The following is a 27,158-nucleotide window of genomic DNA, read 5'->3' on the forward strand; positions in this document are numbered from 1 at the left end:
AAGCTGAGAAAACAGAGGAAAAAAAGTACAGGGGCTCATTTGAAACTATTTAAATAACTCTGTCCCAGGTTTCTGAAAAGTAGTTACCATATCCAAAATAAATACTGAGAACACTCGGGGGCAAATGATGAAGACAATTTTTATCTTAACCAAATAGAAAGTTGAAAAACAAGCCCAGTTTATTCTCTTGGCAGTATATCCTGGGTACTCTTGGAAGCAATTTTGTTAAAACATAAGGAAGCAGACACTTTGTGTTTTAATAGAAGTCTGAAGGTAACTTGTTTTGCAGGGTTTTATAAATTTTGCTTCACAGGGCAATATTGGTGCAAGCAGGTATCTACCATCTTTGCAAATCAAAGTAACATTGAAATAATTCCCACACTACATTTGTGAATTTAACTGAGGTTAAATCCTTCTGTATGCTGTTTTATTTAAACAGGCAATTTAAATTTATAATATAGGTGAGAAAGATATTGAAATAAAGTGGGTAATATACCTCCTGCCTAATTATTGCTGGGGCTTTTCACCAGAAGATGTTCTTATTTACAATAATGAAAAAAATATTTTTAACGGACAAAAAATTCACACCTGAGAGACACAACAAAGGAGTCAAAGTACTCAAAATCAATATATTTTTATTAATGTGTGCTTCAAAGAAAGAATACAGAAAGAAAATTGTAAATAGCTGTATCGGAATAAATAACATTCCCCCAAATATTCCATAGGAAACTGACACCCAAGAGTGAAGCAGCTGGAGCAGCAAAGCAGTATGTGGGATGGTAGCACTGTAGGGAATATTGTCAAAGATTATTTTTCTGCCCCCAGTGCTATCAGCCTATATCTCAGTTCCAGAAAGAGAAAAGATCATGAACTTGAAGACAGACAAATAAGTAGGGAAAAAGAACTCTTTTCTTAATCTCCTAAAAGTGATGTGTTCCTGAATACTGAAATAAAGAAGCTGGACTACTTCCTACCAGGGTAGACCTTGCTTTGTTTCAGTCTTAATTCTCATGCTTTTAGAAATTCATTGGCTTTTCTTTGCATTCATTTCAGTATGAGTTTGTCAGCTATATTAAATTCTTAGCTTAGCGTTTCATATACAGTGTTATCTTTAGCAGAAAATGAAAGATGTATGAACAATTTAAACACTGAACACTGATGTAAAGATGGATCAGCTTATTACAAACTGAATTCCTCTCATCAAACTATGAGGGTGAGCGATGAAGAACCAAAATGCAAAAACATGGTAGTCAACATGGTGACATACTAAATTATCTTCCAATCATTCTCAATAACTCTACAACTAGAGCATGCTATCCTGATGGCCCCATCTGAGTTGATGATTTTTCACAATGTATTTCATGGCTTCCATCCCTACATGAGACTTTATTACTATCACATAGGAATAAAAAGCCATAAAACACTAGAGTGAATTTATCTTGATCAGATGCAATACTTATTTTCTTCACATGATTTCACCACCATTCCAAAACTAACCAATAATTTCATGCCACATTACTGAACATTTTAAACTACATTTCAATGACAAGAAACACACTGAAATGGTTACATCACAAATTAACAGAGCTTTAGCCTTTAAACACATTCCTACCTACGAGAATCATGAAACAATCACAACACACAACCACTTAACTCACTGATAAAAGACAGGACACCACAGAGAAATATCACTTCCACATACATCTTTCAACACATAGGGAAAGACAAGAGACAAAAAAGAAACTGGCATAGATTAAAGCTATGAAAGAACCACTACCATCATCTTATTAAAACTCTTTTCCATAGAAGCTTCCTGGCACGCATTATAAAAAATGCAGACACCATCGCTATGGAATCTTTAAGACATCTGAGCTTAACTGGAGAAACAAAGCAAAGTTCCCTACTTCTAGCACTGAAACAGCTACTACCACAGAGCTGCCAGCTAATATGGCTCACTGTTCTCCAGGACTTATATCTTCTGGGCTAGGATAAATTTACGATAGTTCCAAAGTCCCTATTTCTCCTGATCAAAGACCAAATGAGACAAATCATAATGTACCCTTATTTTCTAAGCCAAACTATGACTCTGAGGTCCTGGCCTGAATACAGTTATTTATTAATGTAATTACTATTCTTCTTACTTCTTATTACTGCTAATTGGCCAAGCTGAAACACAAGTCTATAGGGTCATTGAAAAGTCAATACAATAATTTAACTGCCATTTGAAAATAATTTTTCTTGTACACTTGCACACAAACTAAGCTGCATCAGAAATGTCTTGGTAAGCTAAAAGCCTCTGCTTTACCATAACTATTTTACTTTTTCCCAGCAACCTACTCCACTGGCATGATACCAATGTTAATTCTGATGTACTGTTGATATTAGAACTAAAAATTAACTCGTTTGATTTATATACTGCTATCCTTTCTTGCCTACCAAATCCTGTTTCTTGCATAATACAATGTTGATAGCATAGAAAAGAGCAAGAAATCATTAAATGAAAGGAAGTGCATAAATAAATTCAATTACCATGCATAAAACATGCAAATGATTTAAAGACTGCATATGAAACTCTAGTTTATATTCATTTATCTCAGGTTGCACTTTTGACAGAGAAAGAGACACTAATTGGGTCCAGATTAATGCACTCCCAAACCTTCCAATTTGTTTTTAGGTGAGGGTTAAAGGAGATGTATTAAAATAAACATAGCTGCTCACCTCCCCAACCTTTTCTTTTGTGGGAGAAAGAGGAAACTAAAAAGTATATTGCAGGCTTGATACACTAAGAATTTAGGGTTTTCCTGGGCTCCCGACTCCTGCAGGACTTACCCACTCGCAGCTCTTTTTTTCTAGCAAGGTAACTGTGATTTGGAAACTAGTCCCAAAATCAAGTTAGTCATTTAATGCAGAGAAGAGGGAGAGGAGTATTTGTGCTTACCTAAGTTCTGCCCTATTTTCATTCCTCCCCTACCCCCAAACAATTCTCATTATAGACCATTTTAAACAGTGGGCAGTCTTCTTATAAAAAAAAAGATTAGTCCAAAGCTGACGTGTTGACGCTGTATGGCTCAGTTCTGTGGGAAACATGGGCTCGTGAGAGGACTTGAGCTGTTTCGCTGTGCTCACCCAGCCAGCAGAAACTAGACACGTAACAGAAGAAAACCTCTAAACCCAGGGCTGCTCTGGGTTTCTCTGCCTATTCTCTCCCCCTCCTGCCCCAACTTTCCCTTTCCTTTCATACGAGAGAGTATTGCTGGTCCCAGCTGTACGCCCTTGCTGGCTGACAGCCTGATGAGAGACACAAGAGGGACTGAGGGACAGAGTCACTGGAGAGAAATCAGTGCCCACAACAGCAAGTGAAAGGGAAGCTGTGTACCTGGGGCTGATCCTGCCTGAAAAGAAAAGGAGGCACAGAGAAAGGAAAACGGGTTTTAGCCTAGAAACCAAAGCCAAGGGAAGGACCCATTCTCATCTGCTGGCAGACGAAGGTTAAACAAAGCAAACAAAAAAGGTCGCCAAACTAATTTTATACTGAAGCCAATGAATTTGGATGAGAGGCCGAAAGGGGAAAGGTTAGGATGTTATCAATGAAATATTTTCTCTTCCCTTTTGTTCAAATGTCTTGGAAATTAAACCCCTTCAACACAATGGAACACACTTGCTGCAGGGTGGGAAGCACTTGAAATCTTGTGTTTCTCTGATTATATTTTAGATGTTATCTTCCTAAACTGCAGACATTACACCATGAAAGCACAAAAACACATACATGTAGACACAAACATATATTCACATATATGCTTTCAGACACAGACCCACTTCTGCTAACAGCCTGACTCTGAGAGCTTTTTACTAATAATTTTTGCATGCTTGCAGATGCTAAATTAGTTGCAATAAATAACAACAATAAGGCTGAGATCTGTCAACATCTTGACAAATATTCAGAGAGCCATTTAGTTAGGAAATATGCTTATGATATTCATTGCTCCTAAAAGAGAAAATGATTATACAGTAACTAAACCCTAAGTAAGAGCTGAAGATATTCACCTCATGAAGCCATTTCTCAACTAGCCCCTTGGCACTTGCTGGAATTATTCGCAGCACGAGCTCTACTTTTTCATTTTCTGCTGACTCCATGTGGGTAATTTCTTTCTCATGATTAAAAGTGAGCTTGGCAATTCCTTCAAAGCATTTCTTTAGGTGTGGCTGGATGTGGAGTGGATCCTTTGTGTTAAAAAGGATTCCTGAGTGATCATTGTTGCATCACGAGAAAAACCTAAAAAATGATTAAAAAAAAGAAAAAGAAATTTATAGGTATTTATACAAACATATTTTAAACCAACACCTACAACAGACAGATGAAATGGACTGTTTACCTTGGAAAGAATAGTCTTTTCTTCGCCAAATAATCATTCAAGGCCTTCCTGAATGTCATCCAAAAGCGAGTCTGCCTCCTTCAACTTATCCAGCATCTGGGGCTGCGAGATAACCCTCATGGCATTGGTCTCCTTCACTGACTCCTTCGTTATTAGCCTCCTGGTGGGTGAGATAGAATACAGTGAATGTAATAACCATACTTCACACAACAGGCTCTCTCTCTTTTTTAAATTGAAAATCCCCTTATTACAAAACAAGGGGTGTTCTTTTTCTTCTACCTTTAAGTAGAACTGCCACATTCATTGCTTTTTACAAAAACGCAGCTGCTTTTTAAGCTACAGATAAATAGAATCTGCTAGGCGGTAATTCTACTCAGTCTGAATGCATTATTTTCTAAGTCACTTTGGCAAGGGACTTTTTATTATAAACTGGAATGAACAAGGAAAGTCCTTTTCTCAACTAATTATGACCACGCTTTGTTCTATACTATTAACCTACAATGCCAGATTGATCAGTTACTTTTTGCTTCAGCCAGCTCAAAAAATTAATATGTTTTTTTCTGGGAAATTAGAGAGCTAATTACTAAGACTTTATAGGCGAATAATGAAAATATAAATAACACAGAACAATAAAGAATGGTGTATCAATAACATTCACACAATCCCTTTGATGTGCACAATGCATCCTCCCATTTTAACACCACTGATGTATGGGTGCACGTTACTTTGACATGATCTGCAGAATTTTCTGAGAAAGATTTGTCATATTGGATATTTTCTAGCAAGTGAGGAAAAATGGCAAAGCTGAAAGACCATATTTTTCATATACCTATGCCTGCCCCTCATTTTGCTTTGTTACTGGTGTACTTTCAATTCATAAAAATCATGAATAGCAAAATAAAAGGCAATGCTATACAGATATTAAAACAGACCACAATCAGGGCTTCTCATATTACTTTTTCTTCTCTGAGACATATAATATAGTATGTAGGATTTTAAAAACAGCATAAACTTTTTTCTAAATCAGCTCATTTCAAGGACAGCTTAGTTCATAAAGAAAAGTTTGATATTCCCCAGTAATACCACAAAACAGAAAATAACCTTGAGGTTTCTGGACCCTGAATGATCCAGAGTGTTTGTCTTTGACAAAGAAAAAGCTGTTCAGCTTCATTCCAAGTGCACAAAAATACATTTTGCTCAACTGTTGTCAACAACTCATAGCTACCGATAAACAAACACTCCAACAAATGAAATTTAAACATTTAGATATCACCATGTGTTTTGCTTTATGCAACATACACTGTGATGAACTTCATGAAAAAAAATTAGTTAGTTTGAAGTCACTGTCAATACTTACGAGCTGAAAACTATCGGAATGGTAGAAAAACCTGAAGAACCGATAGAACTGCTTCCGTATAGCATTCAGAGTTATGAAAAAAAAACAATCCTAGAAACAAGAACATGTGCAGTATAAGGAAACTCACACTGCCACCATCTAAATATCCTACTTGCATTCAAAATAATCTCATTCCTATGTATTTCTGTCGGAAATACAATTAGAGTGGTTACTTATTATACATTTTTCAAAGCACCTACTGTAAGAAGATGGATATACGCACACAGCCAACAACAGTGACACTGCTTTGAGGTTTTAAAGCTTGCTACGGCCATGGGGCATTTTTCAGCCCTCCGATAACTTTGGCAAACAATGGATCCTTTTAGGTTGCTGGTTTCAGTATCTGGAGGCCAACCTAGATACTCAAGTGCCAGGAGAAGCCTAATTTGTGTAGAATAAAGAATAGCAAAAAGTATTCTATGACGAAATACCTCTCAATTTATCAGTGGAGCTTCCAAGATGTGAGAGTAAACAAACACATCAACACAAACAGTCATTTAACTGACTACGCTCTTTAGATAAAAAAAAAATTTGAAAAAATCACTGCATAAGTTTACAAAACTTTACTGTAGCCACTGATTTGCCCTGAATCTATATGTAAGTTAGCTGCACCTCTTCCAAAATATTTCTCACATGATTAAAAGCAAGTGTTTTGCAGGTGCTTTTTGATATGCATACATTTTCAATATTCTGGTATGTCATTCAGTAGCACATCTGATGTAACTAAACACAGATCTAGTGCCCTGGAGAAGCTACAGCAGTAAGGACCAATTTTTCCTACCTTTCCCTGCCTGAAATGAAAGGAAACTAAGTCCTAACCATATGGGGAGTAAGACATTTAACAGCCATGAGCTTACCATTTCTTATTGATAGCTCTCCTTGTACTGTCACAGTCACTTGTGAACCACAACTTGAAGCCACTCCTCCATAATTCCCTGCATAAGTCACAAAAATGAAACTTTAGGTATTCAAAACAATAAGTTACTGTCTATGGCCCTTTACCATATTATATCATATGACCCATATGAGTTAAAAAGAAAGCAATTTTTTCCTAGATATAAAAGTATTTAACATCAAAATATCCTTAGAAGGGGTTTTTTTTTTTTTTGAAATGTTCTTTACCCATTTCCAGTTCTACTCCATGGAGCACAATGAAAAACAAGCCATGCACAAAAGCCGGCTTGTCTTTCTCACTTGAATGATTCCCTGCCTTACTGGGAGGCTGTCTCTGCTGTTTCTGAGCTTGCATCATAATAACAGAAATCAATTTAAGACAATGAACTTTAAACTTTACCTTCCCCTTCAATATTGTATAGAGCAAAAGTGTCATAGCTAAGTTGGAAAAGTTTGAAATAACAAAAGTCACTGAAGCCTAAATCACACACAATAGTGAAAGCTGAGATGTGAGATGGAGATGAAATCTAAAAGCTAATTAAATTCAACAAGAGCCTCTCAAAGGCAACATACCAGCTTAGCCTCCCATGCTAATATTTCGTTTTGAAGGATGCAATAAATGGAAGGCCTTTCATGGCTGCAGATTTCACAATGTGATCCACCAGCTAAACCTGAGAGGGGGAAAAAAAAAAAAAAAAAAAAGATTAGATGCATGGATTACTGTACTGAATAGATGCCAAGGCCAAGATAAAAAGAATAGATAAGTTAGGGCTTCTGAGGAGCTAAATTTGAAGCCAACCAGCAAAACGGATTGAACCTTATTACCTCTAGTCACTGAGAAATTCCCTAGACAGTTGGATGTAATTTGAAAAGGTCAGAAAAAAAATTTCCTTCACAGTATTATTGCTTCATGGTTTAAGGGTGTACATTTGTGAGATGCCGACTCTAATCATTTTTATTGACTGGCTCTAGAGAGACAGACAGATGCACAGGGAGGCAAGACAGATGGATAAGACACATCCTACCTTTGTTTCCCCCTCTAAAACATATCACAGTATTAGGCAAGTTTTAATGTTAATCATTTCAGTTTGTCTTTTGCCATCACTGAGAAGAATGTGCCTTGTTTCTCTCAGTTGGACACAAGGGGGGGGGGGGCAAAAACTGTATATCATTGAAAACTTGCTACAATTTTTCATATTTGATCTGAGAGTTCATTGAATTCCATTTGAATCTGAAATATAGAACTGAAACTCAGTAAGTGTAATAGGATTTTCTAGATAATTTTAGGTATGCTCAGTTGATTTTTCTTTTCACATAAAGGGGAGCAGTTTTCACTGCACAGATTATAAGAATGACCTTCAACATACTGACAGTACAAGCTTTGTTACCAATGTGGCTGTCCTGGAAAAAAAAGAAAAATCACCCCAGTTAAAAGCATTTAATTCTTTGACTTAGCATACACAGAAGCTTGTAATCAATACGAACATTTGCTAGCATTACAATTACAGTCAATTTTTTGTCATGCAATTAAAATCAAAGGCAATTTAACACCACAAAAGTGGAATTATCCGCCCAACCCCTGGAAAAGTTTCATTAACATTAGATTTGCTTTTACTCAGAAGACATTAGTCTTCCATTCATAATACAAACATCAGTATTCACTATATCCTGGCTCTGAATGCACTGTGGAAGCGATTTTAATGGCCGTTAAAGTATGGTTGTGTGAGTTCCTCTACTGTATTATGTTTATGGAATCTGCCTGACAGCTGACTAAAACGGTTTCCACTTGGATAAGAAAGCCATTTCCATATGGCCATATTCCCTCCCCATAAGCCCTATACATTCAAAGCAACAAGAAATTGCAGCAGAATTGTTGCATATATATTCAGTCCTACGGAATTTTATAGCTCTAAAGTAAATCATAAAGGGTTAGTTGTTGCAAGGAACAAAAAGGACTGGGAATTGTTCCACTAACAGAAGTTGATGCTTCCAATTGAAATGGGACTGTTCCCCCCGTAGAAAAGATACATGGACCCCTTAAACATAACACTTTTTTCAACAATTTAGGAAGATTTCAAAAGACAACAAGCATATGTGCATATTCAGAAAGGGGGCTGGGGAGATGGAATGACATCCTAGGTTTATGACAATTAATTTAGATCCCTTTACTACTCAAGTAGTTTTTTTGTTTTTAATCAGATTCCCATTGCCATCTTCAGGATGATGCTGAAACAGAATGGAAATTCAGTATTTTAAGGTAACAGGTGTGTAAATACATATGAACCCTCCCCTTTCTGTGGCCACATAACAACATTTTGATTTTTATTCCTCTAACATTTTTCCAACAGAACGACCAACAGAGAAATTAAGGTCTGTCTCTCTCCTGATCTGAGCTCAAAGATGAGCTCATCTACTCTGCGAATCTTTATGCTAAAAAAATGCCTGGATCATGAAAACAGGTAATGTTCAAGATGCAAAAATTTAATGGTAGAGACTCCACTTACAAAAGAATATTCCTTCAATATATTTTGATGAATTTCCAACATTTCCCCACCTTATTCCATCTTTGTAAGACCTTCACTTCTTTTGTTTCCTTTTTTCCCATTTCCTCAAGAGCAGCACAAGTTAACAGGCAAGTAACTTAAATTCTGATTCATCATACCAGAGGCACAAGGGAAGAATAGCAGGAATAAAAGCACTTTTGTTGCACTATTAGAAGATTCTGCTGTTTGGAGGACTTGAGTAACACTAGTATGGACACATTGGCTTGTCTTTAGATTCAGCAGCTCTATTTTCTGTGGGAAAAGAGATTCTGCTTTTTGGTGTTTTTTTTCTCCCCTTGCTGATCATTTCTTAATAGCAGCATAGGACATTTCATCGAGCTTCATGAAAGTGATGTTGCATGATCTTACTTACTGTCTTCTCTCCTAAATCAGCCAGTATGTAAAAATCATTTAAAGAATGGAGAGAGTGTCTTTAAGATTTTTACTGCATTTATGACATCCCTCTATCTGAGTCAACCAACATGTGGGAGAAACTGGGGCTTTGATATGACAACCAACTCTCGAAGCTCTATCCAGAGAAAAAAGCCAAGCTGCCACCATCTAACCCTCACATGTTGGGGATACTACCCTCCCTCTTTTGATAAGAGGGTTTGCCTGCCACCTCTGACTTTTATTAGCCATTCTGATGGTAGAATTATACAAAATTCAAACTGTTGCTAACTCTCAGTCTTTAACAATAAGGTTAATCCCTGAAACAGATTACTCAAAAAGGTGAGAGATTTTCAATTACTTCTAATCAGAACTGGATGTCTATTTTTAAAAATATTCCTGTACTTCAACCACAAGTTGTTTGGTTAGGTGCAAAAATCATGCTTCTCTCCTTTCTAGCCTTGAAGTCTATAGCATCAGGACGCTACAAACTGGGAGATAGGTACTCCCTGTCCATCTTTCATCAACTGATCTGAATGTGTCACCCCTGCTCCATTTCAGATGCAAAGCCCCTCCTCCCTGCATATCTGATATAAAAATGAAATCCCATTTGTCAGCACCGGCTGACAGCCGGTCTCTTTGCAGAACTTAAGGGAGGGCTGAATTCTTGCTGCTGTTTTACAAAGTTTGGAGGTTGCCCCTGCACGCTTCAACTTCATTCTGATCAGCAAAGACACCCAAGCTACACCCCAATGACCTTGGCTATAGAGCATGTCTCAGACACAATCCTAGTTTTAAATGAGCCCCACTTGCACTTCAGCCTTGCCCAGGTCAAGTTGCTCACCTATATATGACACAGAACAATTAGCTGACTATTTTACAGATAGCAGGAAAGGCTCAAGGGATGGAGAGAGGGATAGAATCATTACTATGATTAACTTGGATGAGCAGAGTTAGCCGGTAGCTACCAGTTTTATTATTTCCAAGGTATTCCAACAGGTCCTCTCCTTTCAGAATAGACCATCTATTGGAATAGCCTGACTTCCCCCACCCCCCTTAGCACAACATAAAGATGTTCTTGAAGAAAGCACAGAAAATCTTTCAACTTCTTACATCATATTGTGGCAGCTAAGGCTGTTTTGCATCCTACAGAATGGGCCAGTTAGATGTAGGCTACCAATTAGCTCCATCTTAAAAGCCACTCTGTGAAACACGGAATTTGAACCTGTCATTATTTGCTATACAGAAAAATGAAAGCCCTCTCAAAATAGTTGTAGTTCATTTATTAGATGTAATGTTTGTGTCTTAAATACTAACACATTCTTAAACTAAATTAGACCTTCTTAAAGACATAATGAAAAAGCAGCTTGTGGATTTATTATGTATAAATGTCCACTTTGCCAAAATCTCTCCTGTGAACACTGATTCAGCTTCCAGCTCTAATATCATTAAAATTAACTTCCAACAAATTAGGTTTGGGAACAATGAAATACAATTAAAATACTGTATGTACTGCAGCAGAAACAGATAACAGTTTATGCATACTGAGTCGGAAGAAAGAAAGGGAATTTCTCTTGTTATTAAAAGCACTAATGAAAGGATCTCTCTAAAAATATATATGTACAATAATAATTTATAACAAATTTTATCTCAGCATTTCAACTAGAAATTCAGTGTTGGTTGATCATATATAGAATGCAAACAGGAATGTCATCAACAGCTGCTAACGCATGAATTCCTGTGTCTTTACGAGATGAAAAGTGGAAATATCTTTCCAATCAGCAGTCATTTTAAGAGCATTCTCTGAAACACAGCCCTTAACAATTTGGGAATTGCACTTCAAACTTTACATATTTCAAATATTTTTCAAGACCAATATTTAATTCATCAGCCAGAAACAATCTTTCTTCAGTGTATTGTTGACTCCTATCCAAATTGTACACACTACAAATAATTACTTAACAAACCTGAATCTCAATTTTTGTACATTTGTTTTTTATTATTAGAACTGATTTGGAACCTGGAACATATGGGAGAGTAAGCTACTTGGCTGCCCTACAAAATTAAAAAGGAGATGCAGCCAAGTTCCCCCGCATGATATTCATAATCTCATCAAGCAATGTAAAGTTTATATAACGCAAAGCAGACACCATAGGTTTCTATTTTAAATTTTATATTGATAAGATGCATGTCTTGTTCAGGCCTCAGACTTCAAGTTCATTCTCTGTGTGTTCAACCCTAAAAATTTAACTGTAATGATGTCATTTATAATAGCTATGGTTAAAAAAAAAAAAAAAACTCTCTTTAAAGTCAGGCTTTCTTTAATGTCTAATGTTGAACTTAAGAGTTTGATCATTTTATACTTTAACACAAATTAAATGAATTGCTTTTTGGCTTTCTGAGATGGTAGATGACTGATTCTTCTCTAGCCAAATCAAAGCTATAGTAATATGCATTTTCTTTATGTTGGTCTCCCTTCTTTGTCAATTCACAGCCTCCAATCTTTCAATTATGTAATATTTATATTATACTAAGGCCCAGAATCAATGATCAGGACCAAGGACTTATTGTACTTTCCACTGTAAAAACAAGAGTGGACATGGCTCTTGCCCTGAAGAGCCTTTCACAAAATTAAAAATTATAGTGTTTTGATTAGTTTTCCACTGTCCCTTGAAGTCTTGCGACATTTCATATTTGTTCATCTACAGTATATTTGTCACTGACAAACAAGCACAAAGCTTAAAACGGTACTGTTGATATTTAAAGATCTTTATGCCTCCCCTCCATGACTCCCTAATTATATGATGGGAGCATTATTTTTCATTACGCATATCACAGTAGTGCCTGGAGCCCCCAGATGAGAGTAGCACATTGCAGTGCATAAACTCAAACCTATCAAATTGTTCTGCTTGCTCTCTCAGAAAGCTTACAGACTATCCAGATGAAACTAAAGTTAGAAATGCAAGAAAAATGAAATGACGTGCCTGAAAACTTCCTTTTAGCCCTCCTTCACACACAAACACACACACTTTTTTAAACAAGTGAAAGAGAGCTTACAGAGAAATATATTGTGCAGTTAAATAATTAAAGTTTGCATTATAATGAGGAAATGGGGAAAGAATTAAGATTGTGCTTAACATCTTACAGCACACAGAGGTCATGGAAGGAAAACTGAAGATGTACAGGTCTGTAAGGAAAAGTACAATCATAGCAAAAACATTTTTAAATGATATAACTAAAAAAAAAAAAAGCAGATAACAATACCAAGATTTTGTTTTATATATCTGAGAGCTAACGAGTTTGAAAGCAAATATTTTATTCCACAGGGAATCTGGCAAAGCCTTCTTCCTTCTTTCCAAAATTATAATTTCCATTCTCATACCCAGAGAGAAAATTAACATAAAAATGGTCTTTGATTTAAACACAGTCTGATACTACTCTGGAGACTAATAAGCATACAGCAAATTTGCATCTAAGAGAAAAAGAACTTTTTGCAGAGTGTTTGTAAAAAGAAACTGGTAATTGTTGGAAAATGATTCAAATTTTGGAACAATGGTCACCCAAAATGGAATTAATAGGAAAAACAAAGGAGAGGTAGTGAGAGTTTTCATACATTCTCTGTGTAATCTTCATGGCTGTTTTGATGGGCTATGCATTTATGCATGCATACATATACAAAATACAGATAGAAAGAACACACTCACTATACTGTGCAAAACAAAACTTTTCAGCCAGCCCCTTTCACTAGACTAAATGTACTTGAGCATATTTTTATCTAGTCATGCAATTTTCATTTTGTGAGTCTGTGAGCTTGGAAAAGACACCATCCAAAAATTATGTACCTTGGAGTAGATATTCACCCAAATGGAATGGCCTGGGTTTATCACAACATTAAAATGCCACACTAAGTTCATAACTACCACACAGACGTGAGTCTGCACATATCTACGTACTTGGGGAAGAATCCAGCTAAATGCAAGTATGCATACTGCTGATTCTACTTCCCAGTTCACACAGTTGACGATTGACAATAGTTCATTAATAGACATTATAACACAGCAATACTTATTTATGGATGCTTCCAGTGATCAATTATATTAAATACCTAGATCATTGGATCTCTTCTGCTCTGTCTTATGCTGAGGCTTTATTCATTTCAGGACAGCTCTGTCTGAAATGGGAACTAGCTCAAGTATACAAATATCATATGTTCAGACCCATGCCTGCCCACACAAATGCACATAATTGCTAAAAGAGAGGGCTGCATTGGGATCAATGGCCAAAGTAGATGGAGAAAATGCAGTAATAAATGAGACTCCACTGGAGAAGATCTAGTGACAGTGGAGCTATGCAAGGACTAAAAGAAGACAAGAACTTTCAACTTGATGTGATTGACAAAGAAGCTAATAGAATGAAATGAGAAAGGAATTTATTTACATAGCTGAGTCATATTCTGAGCATACCTCCCACACAGACATGGACAATCACATGAAAAGCAGAGTAGCTGTAATCTGATAAAGACTCATAACAACTCTATTTCTCCTTCTCTTATTATTTTATATATCTTCAGTTGAAAGTAATTTTAGATTAGAAGTGCACTGGATTGTACAAATGTGTAATAGGAATGATGTAGTATGGCTTAAAGGATAGAGAAAATTTAGGAACTTCATTTTAAAAGTTGTAGCCAAGATCAGTAAGAGCAGAAAGAAGAATTTTCTTGGTAATCAGCATAGAAAACAGTTTTCATTTAAAGGAAGCTTGCAGATGACACACAGTTGCACTTACCTTCTTTGACATACATAGTATTGTGGTGGCTCATAGTTTATACATGAAGTAAACTAATAGATAAAGAACAGTGGATTGAATCCGAATCTGAGCAGAACAGAGGTGACATTGTCAGGCAGAGAAAAGCATTTGGAAGAGTTTATATTCAAAGTGAGTGTGACTGAAAATATCCAGAAGTAGTTGATTAAGGAGGCATTTCCAAGCCTTTTTGAAATCCATGCTCATGACAAGACTCTTAGTCATTATTCACCATTGGTGCTAGTACTTCCAGATGCCTACTGTAGCCTACCAGGTTGATGCACTTTGATTTTGCCTATCCAAAAGTCTTTTTGACCTTTGTATAAAGATCTTTTTTTCAGATGCCTAGCAGCATTAGCATGCCATTAGAAATAAACAGGAAGAGTAATAAAGCAAGAGAGGTTACTAATGGCCTGCCAAAAGATCTTAAAGTAGAAGATAAAGATGGTCAACAGAGGAAATCAAAATTATCCAAGTTGTACAAGAAGAATAAGGAGAAAGAGACAGACAGGAAAGAGTTTCAGGGAAAATAAAGGGCTAAGGTATATACAGAAACATAAATTCTGTTTCTACTACAGAAACAGAAATCTGGCTAAAAGTAAAGATAGCATCTGGGCTATAAAAGAAAAGGAGCCTGAAGGAGGAAACACGCAGAGCCTAGATGAGACTAGAGCACTTAGCTTCTGAAATGGTCCTGAAAGAAGGGTTTGTAAACAGAGACCTATATACCAAAAAACACTTAGAGATGGAATGACAATATAAAGAACATTTTCTAAATGCTGCTGTTATTTTGGGAGTGTCAATTGCAAAAAGCTTTGAAGATCAGAAACACGGCAATGAGTTGGCAACAGCAGAAACCTTGAATCCAGTGGAAATATCAGAACAGAGTGGATGAATACATATTGTCACCCAACCTATTCACAAAGCAAATGGTTGTATCCAGCACAATACAGTGCCTCAATCTTCCTCCCAAGTCAGCTTGACATTACAAGAATTACAATAATGCAGATTGCACGTGGCAAAAGAAAAGCTCACATACATTTGAGGTGGAGATGAAGACAGTCTTTCTGCATTAGTCACCAGTTGGCCTTTGCGCTGCAGGAAAGTCAAGTAGAATTCAGTATGAATTGTTGAGTAGGGAGAAAGACAGGTTAACTGAAAAAGGAGGATATATATATGGAAAAGTGTTTTAAAGTATTTCTGCTCTTGGATGGGCTTCAGCCTAACCACAGCTCTAACTGCACTATACGATGTGGGGATGTAAGCATTGTGAAGGTGGTATTAAGTGAGGAAAAGTTAGAAATTCCTTTACTTTTCTTCCCCCTTGGTCCATGTCTACAGTTTGTATTAGGTACATTTCATGAGAACCAAATCTCTCATATACTTTAGGGATGTTCTTATTATAGTGATTACATCCATAGCTTTCACATATCTCCTGCTTTAAAGCACCTCAAGTTACATTACTCCCAAATGTATCTATTTTCCATAGGAACATGATGACAACTCACTTTTACTGTTGAAAATTCTTTGTGAGAAATAATAATGAAACAGGGAAAACAGACACGGCACTTATTTTTCCTATGTGATCTTTTGTGTCCTTCATGTTTTGGCACTGACCACATACTGTGTCTCATAAGACACTAGCTAGTTGTGGAATTACATTAACAAACCCAAAGAACAAGATAATGCAGTTTTATCCCAAGGGATAGCAGAACCTATGCTGTTTCATAACTTTATTCAGCAATCTTGTGCACAAATTGTGGAATACATAGTTTGGACACAACAGGTAACAGCTTTTGGGCATTGGAAGATACCAAACACACCTTTGACTTGCTGGATGGAAACAAGAACTCAGTGTAATGCTATGCCAACTTTTCTAGCTGTATCATGCAGACACCCTGGGTAGCAGCTTATCAGCCAACCAAATTAAAAGTTACAGAGAGATAGCAACAGTATTTGGGTTTTGTATGTTTTCAGAGATAGTTCACCTGCTTTGCTGCCACTAGGATGCTGGCCTGAACTCCTATTCTCAAGGCTGAAAGCAAATGCCACATACAAAGGCATTCCCTTCTCAGTGATTTTGAGATCCAGAAAGGATGGTTGAAGAAAGGACAAAGTTTGGAGAGATATCCTGCATCAAGTGTTAGCTTTCTCAGGACCTTTTACATGGAAGTTACTACATTATTTTCTTTGAAAAAGGTGTTGATAGCTTCTTTTAAACAATGGATTAATTTGTTCTTCCTTTAATCTACCAGTCTCCATGAAAATCATCACCTGCCCAGAAGAACTTGTCTCTGTTTTTACTAATAAATACTGTAATAAATGATCCAATCATAGGGTGCAATTTCTCATGAATTTTTCAAGCTCCATCTTAAAACTAGTTTGGATTTTGGTATCCCCCTTTCCCCATTCCATGTCCTAGGACATGATAGTTCACTTAATTCTTTCAGCTACATGTTGCATAAGGAAGTCAAGCTCTGTTAGGGGTGGTGGAGTACATGTCTTGAAATGGTCTACTATAACATTTTCTGATTCAAAACTCCTGTTAAATATGTCTTATTCAGGATAAAAGCTCTTCACTAGGTCAAATCTCTGGACTGAAGAGACAAATCATGATATAGGATCACTCATATTTTGCAACTGTAATGGGAATGAAGCAATTCTTTGATAAAAGTGATCTAAATCTCTGACTTGTATCACTACTGTTCTCCTCTTTAGCCTAAGTTAATTGTCAACTGAACAATGGAGGCATCTGTCATTGGTTTATTTAGGAATATTTAAGCACAATATATTCCATCTGAAAAGCCTACGCCAGACTAAAGCATTCTAGCATAAAGCTTAGAAGCTTAGATAATGGCTTGCAGAAAATATGATCATCAGCTGTACGTATTAACTTACACAAAAACAGAGCTACTGAACCTTTTGAAAAGGGGCATTGTGTTCCCCAAACTAAGTAACCAGGCCAAATTCTATTCACTAAATCTGCTTTAACAGAGACAAGGGAGTTCTCCCATTGCAACACACACACACACACAAAAGAAAATAAATTCTGACCACTGGCTAGGTCAGAATATTTGACAACACTTTTTATAACTATAACCATAGCTACCTATATAGAATTAGAGCTATTACAGGTAACTAGAGAAAGTTTCTGCAAGCACTGTCTAAATATGAAAATTAGGATATTACAACTGTAACTATTTTGGCACAAACAGTTTGGCACAGTACTTATAATCTTTGCTTTGCATTTTGAAAAGACATTATGGGAAAAGCTTCTGATGGAATTACTGAGTTTCACAGGGGATTTGACCTCTGAATATTTAAGCTTTGAAGGAAAAGAAAGAAAAAATGGATTGAAGAATGGGCATATGCAGTACAGATGCTGATCTTTATGAAGAGCATGAGTTTATGTTAAAGTATATGCTCTAAATATTCTTTTATACTACATTCAAACACATTTACAGTTTTGCATCCAACAAAATTATTAGGAGGGATAAAGTACATTACCCTGTATACCTGAATTTGTACTGTTCTTAATAGAATCGAGAAAATCATTTTGTATTTACATTTTACAATATAGCTTAATGTAATTAATAGCCTTTCTACAACATTTTGAAATACAAAGCATAGCATTTTTTGGTCTTCCTCCTGTTATATCAAAAACTGACATTTTTATTCTTTTGCAAAAGTAAAGATTTCTGTTGTTACAAAAGATCTCTCTGAGATCTTTTTAACCTTTCTGTTATTTGGGTTGATTATACTTACTATCTATTTTTATTAAATTTGCTAAATAGCTTGTTTAACTTCATTCTGGGAAAGTAGGTGGCTATAATTTGCAAATATGTTGGTCAAAAATAGACCAGCTAGATGTTCTTGGCTGGCATGTTGTCAACACACACAGTGAGTTCCTCCCTCCTCTCTCTCGCGCACACTTTTTTCACTCTCACATACACACACTCAAAAATGTCTCCAGTAGAGTAAAATATTCACATTAATACAGGAAGCGATGGAGAAGAACCCCGGCCGACATCCCATCTGTTCCCATGAATTAAATTTAGAAATCATATGTAATATAGACATTTCTGTCTGAATATCATAAAGTTCTGACACATTCAGGCTTTCATTAAAAAGCTCTGAGATGTGACTTGAATAACAATCTGTCTTAGTTAATTAGTATTTTCAGTTTAGCATATTCACTTTCAGACGTATTGCTGTTTGCACATGGTAATTTAGGTAAACAGAGCCCATCCACAGCTGCATCAATTAACACTGCTAATCAAAACTGAATTCAGGTAATTAGGCACATTTATGCAAAAAGTGTGTAATTTGTGGGGAAAGCTAGATTCTTCAGTAATATTTCAATAAGTAGGAGTCTCTTTTTGCAAATAAGACAAGGAAATAATGGTAAATCAGTTCTAACACATACATGATGCACACTCAGTGACAAATATCTAAATTAAATCTCACTAATTGGTCTGTATTTTCAGAAATTGGACTACATTTTTTCATATAAATGTTTTCCTCAATGTTTCTACATGCAGAAGTGGATTCATTTCTGACTAAAGGTTTAGTGAATATTGAAACAGGACTTAAAAAGTTAACGTTTCCCCAAGGAATTTCAGAACTGTTGAACATGATGGTCCAACTTATTTTCAATGAGGCAATTTTTAAGGAAGATGGCCTCACTTCATTTTCAATTGAATTTCTTCAAAGGCTTATTCTGGCTTATTTTACAGAAAGCTTCTAGAAATTTCTCTCACTACCCATTTTAGGAGTGTAAAGTAGTAAATACAAGGTTAGTTCAAAAACTTTCTGCCTTTTACTACAAGTTTTACAGCCTTTCTGCCCCCCTCACACCAGAAAAAAGAAAAAAACCCCTCCAAACTGCAAAAAAATTAAAGCAGTGTAAGAAATTACATTCATAACAGAATTTTCATTTGTATTAAAATTCAAAGAAGAAATGCTCATTGTAACAATATATTCCAAGAGTTTGCGTATGTAGCTACTGAAGTTATTCAAATTTAGCTCTCTGTTATGCGCACTTTCAAAAGGCTACACAAGTCTGATTGACAAAAATACTGTTGTTAACTTGTAGCTAGTCTACCATAAATTGTAATACTGACAAAAAAAATTGCATGGGTAATTACTGATTTTTAACAGAAACCTGAAATGAATCTACCATTTTTGCCTAATTTCAGCTAATTTATTCTTCTCATAGCAAATAAGACAAAATAGTTTTATCCCCAAAACAGAATAATACACTTACTTAGACTAGTCAGGTTGTATCTTCTGCCCTGGTTTCAGGGTTACTTCTGGGGAGAGGGAAATACATTTTCTTAATGTGTAGATTTGTACATGGAGTACATAGCTTTCTCTAAAAACTTCAGTGATATTTTTTTACAACTTTAAAGATAAAATATAACCCCATAAGGCCAGTGAAACTACACAGTGTATTTTGCAGTCATACACAGTACAGTGTGTGTATCTAAGTGAATGATATTTTCTGTTTAGAAAAGTGTGATTTGCTCTATTATGAGCAAATATATGAAAAATGCTTATCATATACTGTAGTTAAAAGGATACCAAGTCTCCAATTTCCACTTAGCTATTGGCAGAGCAGAATATTGCTTAACTATATTTATGTATTCTGAAGTGCATCTTATCCAAGCAGAGAGTTCAGAAAGGGGTAAAAAAAAAGAAAACTGTGGAAGAAATGGAATTTTGAAGTATTTTCTATTCAAATAATTACAATGGCTACTGCTAATATAGTTATATATTAGAATTTTGAACAAGACAATTTCTAACCAATCAACTTAAAAGTATGTATGGTTCCCCATACCATCCTTGCTGCAGGCAGTGGGAAACAACATTATAACTTCACCTTTTTTCTACTCCTCTGCACTGAGTTGCAAGAGAGAATCACTCACCTATGTGTCACAGCAGAAGCTAAGCAGCTGTCCAGTCTCTCAAATGGCTTATTTACATTGACATATAGTGAATATCATCAAAATAATCTTATGCGAGCTGTCTCTAAAAGAATTTCCTCTGCTTGATAAATGCTTTATTGAAAGAGCAAAGCAGAAGCTGTAATGACTAACAGTGCTTAATTTAGATATTATACTCTATAGGATGAGAACACAGTGATAAGATGCCAGCCCCCACCACTTGTTAGCACTTTTTTGCCTAAAGTAAGCCCATTTAATAAGTATCCTGACAGAATTTTCGGAAATACTATGCTGCCCCTTCTCTTTTGCCCGACTACATCAATAAACATAAACAAACACCTCCTGGAGCATCTCTTCACTGAATACATACATAGCATCCATCATCATTTCACCATGAATTGTCCTGACGCTCCACCCATTTGGAAACTTTAGATGGTGTTATCATTGTTCATTGCAACTTGGAGTTTCTGTTTTGTGTTGAGGTTTAATAAATGCATGGCAGTATAGCTGATATCAGAGGCAAGTGCTTAATATATATTTCAAAAAAGAAATCATCATATGAAAGCTTGCCAGTACAATAGGAATTTCTCACATATGCAGCTCCACTCTTTTTCCTCTCCTGCATTGCTCTACCTTAAAATACATAAAGGGATGGAAACATTTAACAACCAAAACAAAAAAAATGCTGGATGCTATATACTACTATATATGCTACTTATTATTAACTGAAATATTATGGATACCTTTGATAAAAGAGATACTATAGAATACTTTTTTGCTCAATATAAAAAGGTATTATCATACTATATGCACTCAAAAGCATTCTAGAATTATAAGGAAAACAATAATTAAAGTTCATATGTATTTTATACATACAGAGTGCATTTTATTATTCATAGCAAAAACTGTTGAAATGTTTCATGCCCCCAATATTCATAAGGTTAATCAAGTACATACAAAATATTTAAGGTTTGAAGAAAGCAGAAGCAAGAGCTGATAGCAAATAATTAGTACTCTACACCTTACTAGGGAAAGAAAAAAGAAAAACAAAAGCTCAGTAATTTACAAATGTAGAATGAAGTGCTAGTTCCATAATTAAAAATCAGGCCGAGATCCTTTTGGCAAATGGATCTCTTTGTTAAACATTCTACTAATCCAAGCCTCAAGGTATAACTCAGTACCCTGGAGGATCCCCTCTATACTTTTGCCAGCTGTTCCATTTAGGTCACTCCACAAGTCTAGCTTTTATCTATTCCTCACTTTCTTCACTTGGTCCCAGAAGCAGAAGCCTGTCTCTCTGAAGGCTGTTTAAAGTGTAAATGAAAAGACTAGACAGAGGTGAGCCACTACTTCAGGCTCCTTATTTTCTAAGCTACAATTCCTTGGACTTCGTACCTTGACAGATGCAATATGAAGTCTTCCTTGATGAAAAGTGAGGAGGAAAATTGAATATGGAACGTAGATTGCACGTTCATTATCATTTTAATACATTGCAGCCATATGAAAGGATAGGAAATTTTAGTAGGCAGAAAGTCCACTGAAGGCCAAACAGTTGCAACAGCCCTTCTGCTCTTCAGCCCGACTCCCAACACTGTTACTGCTGGCATGCAAGAAAAAGGCTTCAGAGAGCCATTTAATATCATCTCAGGTTGTCAGGGAGAGGTGGAGCTGGCAAAAACGAAGCAGTGGGTTAATCCAGTACACTGCATGCCAAAGACCAAAAACAGCACTGTGTGCAGATCTGATCCACTTGCCTCCCTCTCTGGACCAACAAGCAAAGCAAGGAGACAGCGATGCTTCAAGAGCTTATTTATGCACCAGTTGAATCTGAACTAAACTGCTTTTAATTTACACTTTCTGCTATTTTGGTACAAGGCGTTAAACCAAATTCAACATTGCTCACAAAAAGCAACAGAAAGATGTGAATTTAAAATGGATCCGATTATAATGATTTTAGCTTGTGTAAAATTAAGCCCTCAGAGAGTCACTATAGTCCACCAGAACTGCTTTTAGACAGTATGTTGTTTTTATAACAACACACTGACCTCTTACTTGGGGAAAATTAAGCATAATTCACTACAAAACAAATCACTGTTCTGGCATTCACTTTTATTTTAAACAAAATAAGAGCAAGGTAGATACTTTGGAAGGGATTTCCAAATGTCCAGCTTTTAATGAAGGATTCATAAAAATGCAGCGAGCATATCGCTCAGGTCTTTCCAATTCAATGCTAATTAATAAAGTTTGCACTCATATATAACTAACTGTAATGTGAAACACAGTTATAAAATCTATCGGAAATTAACTTGAAGACTTCCAAGGCTTTCAAAGGCTGTTCAGCAGTGTAGCCATAGTCACTCCGCTGACCATCTGCATGACTTTATACACACAAGAATCCCACAGGCTTTAGTGAACAGCTAAGACCCTGGCCTAATCATACCCATCCAGCAAGACAGTACTGCCTCCAACCTAAGAAACCACTCATACGCATTTTGTTCTAAGAGCTGGAATCAAAGCATTTAAGCAGAGGAATGGAAGAATTCCAGCGCTAACATTAAACTGCTCCTGAGGAAGTGCTCTGTCAGTCAAAAAATAAAGTTCTAAAATCTCGTAAAGCTGACTTCTAAATTTTAGGAAAAAAAGGAAAACGCAGATACATGCAACTTTACATATAATTCTGCAGTGGCTCACACAGGTAAGCAACCCCGCTTGTATGAGTTGCCTTGCGAGATATAACAGGAATCCTCGCCTAAGTTGAACCGCTTGCTCATGTAAGCTTTTGCCAGCTCAAGTTCTAAATTACCAGATAAAGCATATCAATAGTGTTTTTTATTGCTTACCTCACTGATGCATTTCCATGCATTTCTGCTGACACTCCTGCATGTAAAGATTAGTTTCCCGCAGCTGCTCTTAAGTTCGACATGCCTGTGCCATGGCTGTTCCACCAGTGACGAGCAGAGTGAAGTCAGGTTGCCACTGATCAGTCCTACCAGAGTCCAATCATGTGCTGTCTGCAATCACATCTCACTGAGTGCAAAAAGGAAAATTAAAACATTTTTTCTCTTACATTTGAATGACACAGCACACTGTTCTGTGTTTGCATTTAAATTGGACAGAATAATTTAGCACTGGCTTTTAATTTCAGAAGGGTTAATCACCTCAGCAAAGGTCAATCAAACTTTAATCTCCAATAAAATTGCAGTAGCTTCAGTCACCTGCAGGACATTTATTATATTCTTATTTCCATGCAAAAGAATGCATCACTAATCTTCTAACTCTTTACATTAGCACATTTGCCATTAACATTTTACTAAAATTATTAATTCCTCTGAAACTATTACAAGAGCTCATTTCTACACATCTCAGAAGATAATCCTGTTAAAAACCAGCCACATCTACTGTGACATTGCTTTAGTTGTCTGCTCTAATCCTCACAACCGTTTGATACTCCAGCTGAGTTCTAACAATGCACAAAGTCTCAATTACACAAAATATTACAGGGTTTAGCTCAAAACAACAATATACTGTTTTAGTAACTTAATCTTCCCTATTGTCTGCAATTACAATACTAATCTATTTTGCCACTATTCACAGCATTTTCTATTCAAAACAAAATATCGATTTTTAATTTTGCTTAGCTGCTCTTGAAAATCAGTAGATTTACAAGGATAAGTTAAAACCCATAATCTGTTACTGATGATAGAAGTAATATCTTTCTGGCCTGGAGAAAAGTATTTCCCCACAAAACAGAAATCTCTTTTGAGGCACAGCCCATTAAGAAAGAAAGAAAGAAAGAAGAGAAAAGATTTCAGGTGGCATTTCCAATTTAGTCTACTAATTAAAAACAATGCATCTGCAATAAATTGGACCGAGAACTGCAAAATCTCTCTGAAAAATACAAATCAGAATTAGTTTAAAATTACCAGTACATTAACATCAGTTCAAAACTATAAAATGGTTCAACTCCAAACAGAAAATTGTAAAATAGAAAAGAGTGCATCCCCAAAATATTTCCTGTTTTTTTAATAAATATCAGCTACATTAGCAATACATTTCTTCAAGCATCTACTGTAACAATTTCACCTGAATGCTCAGAACTATTTTACCTGTGAAGATACAAAGACGAAGAGCAACACAACACTCGGGGAGAGCTCATTACAGAACTGAAACACAATGCAAAGAATTTGTTTCCCCAAATTTTAGAAACTGGTACCAAAAAGTTGAAATTACTTGGGCAGAAAAATACTAATCCACCCAAAACAAAAGGGTCTCCCTTACTCTCCCACCATGGACCTGTTAACCCCTGTGAGAAAGAAGGAACCTTCATATGCTATCTCATTTATATTTGAAATGGATTTTTTTAGCCATAATAACATTTTGACATACCGTAATGTAAATAAACTGTTCTTTCCCATCCCAATATTTCCTTCTCTGTCTCTCTGTCTCTCTCTGTCTCTGTTTCTCTCCTCTTTTTGTTTTAATATATGGCACACAGACAGACACACGCCCCCGTCACTGTCAATATGCACACTCATTAGCAATATGTCAGGCTGGCATTTTCAACACATACTCCAGAGCATAACTGAACTACCACGCAGAGCACACACACGTAAAAATACAATTGCAGAGAGAAAGAGCTCAACGGAATCATTTTTAACTTGGAAAACTATGTAAACGTACAAAGGAATAAGTGAAATTCTCAGACAATATTTTATAAAGGTGCTGTGAAGTGGCTTTCCAGTTAACAGAACTGACATTGCTTTCATATTTCAAACACACACACACAAATATGTATATACAAACACGAATATTTTAGCAAGATATTTTAACATTGAATTACAAGTGCAAGAATATTGTTTTTCCTGCCTCTTTTCAGCCTCCAAATTACATTCTAACTCACAATAATGAACTAAGGCAGATATTACAAAATATAAACCTGAACTGAACTACCTAGAATATATACTGTCAACATTTGTAATTCCTAGAACTGAGAAAATTAGCCATGAAAACAACTACATCTCTATTTTTTTGCAAGAAACATCTTGCAAGACAATGAATAACACTCAGACAGGGTGAGCAGTACGGAACCAGGGTTTTGATTATTCACCCCTTGATGCACTGATAAAACGTATTCTAGATTGCTATTATAACTGCTTTAATATACCACAAAATAGCTTCATGTAGCACCCTGAAATGAAAGACACCATCAAAGGACCGTTTACTTCATTTCCCAAAAGAACAAATACAGGAAAACGGTATGGGGAGAGAAACATACCTTTAGTTATACCCGTGAACGACTTCTCAGCACATCTACATAGTCCTGCAGCTCCACTAGTACAAAAGTCGACACTGCAGGGCTTGTGATCTCTGTGACAATGGCATCATACTGCTGGCAATTTTTTCGATTAAACTTCTCAGACATGGTAGCAACTTTGTTAATTATGATATTAGCCAGCTGGCGGGTACAATCAATCATCCACTGTAAGAAAGCCAGACAAAGAGACATCTAATCATTGCAACCAGAGCAGATAAATTTTGTTCCTTTCTTATACGTGTCACAGATTCTATCCCTCCTGACCCTCTACACAGCCATCGACTGTCAAATTTAGATTCAGCAAGCTCCCAGCTTTTCCTTATCCCTGCCTTAGATCTGAAACTCCTGGTTATCAGGAAGACAAGCGTCACCAGCTGTCTCGGAACAGGAAGGCAATCAGGTGAATAGTACTTATTATCTTTCATTGCTTTCTGAGGAGTGACAAGATTGATTTTGGACTAACAACGCATCCAGATTTCAGACACAGTTGCTAGAGCTTCCAGTCCAGGATGTGGTGCGTATGTAAAACTGCAGGGAGGAGATTTGACCCCAACCTTTATTACTGCTGCATACTAAAAGTTTGAGGGTTGTTTTTTTTTTTTTTTCCTAAGAGAACTCAAAGTATTTTTTTTTCCACAGCTGCACTGGATATTCCCTTATTCCAGGCCTCCTTCCCCCCGCCTCCAAAGAAAAGCCAGGCAAGCTGACTACACTGTTACACAGGGGACTGTGTTTCACAGTTGGATAGACTTAATTGGGCCCACAGAAGCAGTTAGCTACCATTAAAGGCTTCACTGTATACATCTTCCTCTCAACGAGTCTGATAGTCTATAAATCCCAACTAGTGAAGCCTACACTTTGAGGATGTTAAAAGCGCAAATAAATGACAAGTCCGTAATATGAAAGCAACCTACGAAAATTTGAGCCAATAGTTAATTTCAACAGCGCTTCAGAAAACAGTAATATGTTTGAGCTCTTTGTTTAATACAGCATTGGACAAACACGCTTTCCTGCTTTAAGACCCCTTTTTTTTTCTTTTTTTTTCCCTACTAAATACACCGCAAATACCGGCAATTCATGTAACGTAGAAACAAAGGATTCAACAGCATAAAAGCCATCACAATACGGAACTCCAATACAAAAAAAACATTGTATATTTTCAAATGCCTTCTGACAATTCCATTGAACAAATTAGAGCTGAGTACCTTAGTCAATTAATATTAATTTATAAGGACATGCACAAATTTTTATGACCACTTTTGGATCCATGATACAAAGATTGCTTTTCCAAAACTGTACCTTTTCAGACAATGCAATCTTATCCTTACTTCACTTTAATTCAAGGCTAGTTTCATATTAAAGTTGGTATCCAGCAGTACTGTGCACACTCATATGTACCGTATTAATCTCAAACAGAAAGATGTTCTGCTGCTAGCAGCACAAGATTAGCTCTGTTTTTTCATAAATCTTTTGGAAGTAATACATTTTTTTCTTGAAATT

General features: G+C 36.2%; 1 long non-coding RNA gene across 1 annotated transcript; it reads right to left on the minus strand.

Moving 5' to 3' along the window:
* Window positions 1-4,443: 4,443 nt before the first annotated feature.
* LOC106488486 (uncharacterized) lies at window positions 4,444-23,327 on the minus strand. The gene is made up of 4 exons (XR_001293192.1): window positions 23,185-23,327; window positions 7,237-7,334; window positions 6,627-6,704; window positions 4,444-4,533 (listed from the first exon to the last, which is right to left on the minus strand). It is a non-coding gene; the product is annotated as an uncharacterized lncRNA (long non-coding RNA).
* Window positions 23,328-27,158: the final 3,831 nt, after the last annotated feature.

The sequence above is a fragment of the Apteryx mantelli genome, chromosome 1 (genome assembly GCF_036417845.1).
Source record: "Apteryx mantelli isolate bAptMan1 chromosome 1, bAptMan1.hap1, whole genome shotgun sequence".
Lineage (NCBI taxonomy): Eukaryota > Metazoa > Chordata > Aves > Apterygiformes > Apterygidae > Apteryx > Apteryx mantelli.